This window comes from Neltuma alba, unplaced genomic scaffold (assembly GCF_004799145.2).
Source record: "Neltuma alba isolate B1F8T4 unplaced genomic scaffold, ASM479914v2 tig00006747_pilon, whole genome shotgun sequence".
Lineage (NCBI taxonomy): Eukaryota > Viridiplantae > Streptophyta > Magnoliopsida > Fabales > Fabaceae > Neltuma > Neltuma alba.
The window spans coordinates 126612-131261 of record NW_021634571.1 but is presented as its reverse complement, the minus strand read 5'-3'; positions in this window follow the sequence as shown (position 1 = coordinate 131261).

Here is a 4650-nt window from a genome sequence, read left to right as displayed (position 1 = left end):
TCCGATTAATATAAATGTAAAATAAAGTGAGGGAGGCATTAATTTGATGGGACCCACGTGGAAAATTTATGTGACCATCTCATTGAGGACTGCAATGGGTGTGAAAAATGGAATCCAAGGAGGAGAGACTGAGGGTGCAAGCAAGGGTCTCCGTCTCTCCTGAATTGATTGGCTATTTGTTACAATTAAAAAAAAACTTATTTTGTAATTATTTGTTTAATATTTTATTATAATTCTCCTTTTATTCATCTCGCCCTTGGTGATTGTGCCACTGCCGCTTTTTTACCCACACACAATAAACAGTAAAAAAAATTTACATGAAATGCTACATTTGAAAACCACGAACAATAAATTCGGCCATTCGGGCAAAACTCGTTCTTACCGGAAACAATTTTAGTGGGACCTAATTCAGAAACATAATTGTTAAAAGGTCCAATTTATAATACTACTTTCCATCCTTGATATAGAATTTTATTTGATTTTATTTTGGTCCTAATTATAAGATCTTAATCCACTTTATCTCTTATATTTATATATTTTTTTAAAAATAGTTCCTATAATAATAGTAGCTCTAATCAATAAACTTAATTAGTAAGGATATTTTAGGAAAAATAACAAATATTTATTACAAATAACTAACTGAACTTACTTCCTTAATCTCCTCAAATTAGCCAACTAACTTTTATAATTACGACCGGATGTCGTAATAAATTCCAAGACAATAAAGACCTGTTCGGATTAACAGTAGAAAAAATAACTTATTTTTAATTTGAATTTAAAAAAGTCAGATTAAGTAAAAATTAGATTGAGTAATATGATTTATGTTTGAATTGATTTTTGTAAAAGTCAGTTTGTAAAATAAAAAATTATTTAAATTATGATTAAATAAGTAAGTTTAATTTGTAAAATAAGTGAAATGAATATGATTTTTTTAAGACTTTATTCTAATTTTTTTATTCTATATTTTGCCTACCTTTTCCTGGGTATTATTTTCCTACTACCACATGGCCACATGCCACTTTCCACGCACAAAAAGCTGCCCATTCCAACATGCTATGTTTTTTTTTGAGTAGGATGATATCGCTGCCTCAGGGTATCCCAGCACAACCGGCCAGACTAATCCCAGGTGCACTCGCAGGTATCGAGCCCATGACATGGTAGGGAAGGCGCCTTGCGTTCTCGTTTGCGACCAGTCGGACCCGACCCTTACAGGCCCAACATGCTATGTTTTCTTTCCCCAAGTATTCCCATAAGCACAGGATGAGAGACTAGTCTTCCCAGCTCACGCTTAGACCTGGTCACATCTTTCCCCAAGTATTCCCATAATATTATATACTCCTCCGGTCCTTATTATAAGACCCAATTTGACTTTTTATTTGGTCCTAATTATAAGACCCAATCCATTTTGTCTCTTATATTTATGCATTTTTTTCCAAGATAATCCTTCTAATAATGATAGTTTTAGCCAATATACTTAATTAGTAAGGATATTTTAGGAATGACAACACTTATTTATTATAAATAACCAACTTAACTTACTTCCTTAATCTCCTCAAATAAGTCAATTGGGTCTTATAATTATGACCGGAGGAGTATGTTCCATTCTTGGATATATAATATTATAATGCATGCAATGCTTATTTTTCTTCTCACTCAAATCTGCCTCTCTTTATTTCTTCAGCTCCTTCCTTTCTTCTTCCTCCTTCCACTGTTTCATTCAGTGAAACGGAAATGATGGTCTGTGCTGTCTTGCAGTTGCACACCCGTATATACATTTTGTTTCAACTTGGAGCTTAATTTTTCACCTGACACTAAGGTAAATTCTTTTGATTAATATCTTTTATAATTTTTTACATGTATTCTTGTTAAATGATGAGTAAGAATTTTATGTTTAGTCATTTCTTTTAATTGAAAAATGTAGATGTATAATTAATTTTTATATAAAATAAAGTGTAGGTAAGTTGTTTAATAGTGTGTGGTTGCCAGCTTCCTGAAGTCTAGTCTTTTGTATGGTCAATCAAAAACCAGCACTAAACGGTCTCAATTTTTCTGGTAAACAGAAGACCGCGGTGAAAGTAATCATATAATGAAACAAAGGAGCTTTTCCTTCCTCCGGCAGGGAAAGGAAGTTCTCTTTGCCACTAAAGTAATCATCCCGCATCATAATAGTATAAAATTATAAGGTCTCGTTGCCGCACAGTACGGCATCTCTTGTTTTGTTTGCAATGTCCGTTAACTAAACGTACTGTTTGATGCGAGGGAAATGAAAGGGAGGAAAAGGGAAGAAAAAATTTAATAAGCTCTATTTAAAAAATTAGAGAAATGGAGTTGTAAAATTTTAATTAAAAAAAGTAATATAAAAGAATAATAAAAATTAGTCAAAGGTTTCGACCTCACTCTTTTATTTTTTTAAATTGAGCTCGTTAAAATTTTTCTTCTCTTTTCCTACACTCATTTTTTCTCATACTAAACAGACCCTAAGTGATTTTTTTTTTTCAGTTCATTTTTTTATAATATTTAGTTATAATATTTTTTTGAATAAAATGGAATGTGTGAAATAATCAATATAAATTGGCAAAAAAAAAGAAATAATCAATATAAAATTATTTATTTAATTTATTTAAAATATTTAATTTATATTATTAATTTTATATTTATATATAGCAGAACTATAATTTCATTTTCTTACGTAACATTTATTTTAAATTTAATTTAATATTTTTAATTTAATAAATTTAATATATTAATTTTTTATTCTAAATTTATTTTTACGATAGGTGTTCCATTTAATTTCATGCTCATGAATGATGATGTCTCTGATATTGCGTTGTTGCAAAATGAAGGGCATATCAAATTCAAACCTTTTCAACAGCTAAATAGGGCCTAGGTTCATGGTCTTCTTCTGACGTTCAAATGAGAGGTGCTCCTCGTGAGTCAAATATATTTATTATTTATTTTTGGTACAAAATTTGAACACAAAAATCAATACATAATTGAATTTAATCATGCATATTTTTTATAATGCATTAATCATTAATTCTTTTAAAGATATTACAGGTTACTATCTTAATTAAAAATGTAATAACTAACATTTCAAGTGTCAGATGAGTTTCTTAATAAAAGAGTAGCCTAATTTTTACAATTTTAGTAAATGATTAGTTCAACCACTCTCTTCTAAAAAAAGTCATTCAATAAAAAATAATAATATTATGGAGTTAATTTAGTTTTATAGTTTAACTTTGCTTGATTGATGGTTATAATAAAATATTTTGGAAAGCAAAATGGATTATAGAAAAGAGTTTGTGTGTATATTTACAAATGAACGAATTTTTAATGGCTTAATTCATACAACATTTGGGTCTAATAAAGTGAAAGTAGTGAATTAAAAGAAGTTATTGGATGAAAGCTATGACTCCCTTCCAATGAAATTGTGACAAATCTAGAATACAAATACCCTACATGCATAAATCCACTACAATACTAAGCATACAATTTGAGGAATGATTTAGATGTACAACAAATATGGCAAATGCTATCAATTCTTAACTCAATTATCATATGTAGAGTTGTAAGCCAATATATATGGAACAAGGGCTCATGTTTGGCTCAGAGGATGACTCGCTTTTGTACTTACAAACCTGACATATTTAATTGCAAGTGTGGAATAGCAATGTAAGTAAATAATCTTGACTAATGCTTATTAATTCTATGCTTTGATAATGAGTTCTTTTTATTTTCCTTCGTAGGTTTCTCAGATCCTCCACACTAGATGAGTTATGCACACTAATCGAATGACTGAGCCACCCAATCAAATATTTTAATATCTTAAATTAGCTAGATTTTAGGGTGTTGGTCGAGTAAGATAATTTGATTATGATTGGAGTTTGGTCTCAACCCTTGTTAAGGGGTGGTATCCTGCGACTCACACATTTCATACTCCACGTGGAGAGTATATGATAATATTAAAGGATGTTGCTATATAATTAAGTATTAACCCATGTGTAGGAATACCTATCATCTAAAAAATTGACTTTAGTTGATCAGATGTTTGTGAATGGTTTCTAGATATTAGATCACTTGCAGATAGAATACATGAATTATGACTCCTTATGAGTTGGTTGGAAGATCACTTTAATCACTTACTCGATCATGCAAATAATGTACAAGTTCAACAATTCACTTATGCATGCATCCTCAGGTTGATAATGATAGATGAAAAAAATGTAAGACAAAACCCTTCTTGTCCAAGAGCCACGTCCTTATGCCAATATAGGAGTTTCCTTGGCAAAATGACCAATGATGTGATAATTTGGCAACCATATGAATCTTTGCGCTAATTAATTCTAGAGTATTGCTTGGCGACACTTAAAACTTTTTGCGCTAATTAATTCTAGAATATTGCTTGCCAATGAAGAGATAATATTTGCACATGCATTTTGATGTGAATAATAAAAGAAAAAGAAAAATACACTGATTACCCTTCTATTTTATCTCAATTATAAAAATTTTCCTTTTATTTTGAAAATGTATATGAACCTCCTTTACAGTTAAAACATATGTTATACAAACCTCCCAATCTTTCTTTTATATTTAAGATTTTATTTCCATCCACCCAAACTGTTAGTTGACCATTAAGTTTGACTTTAAATT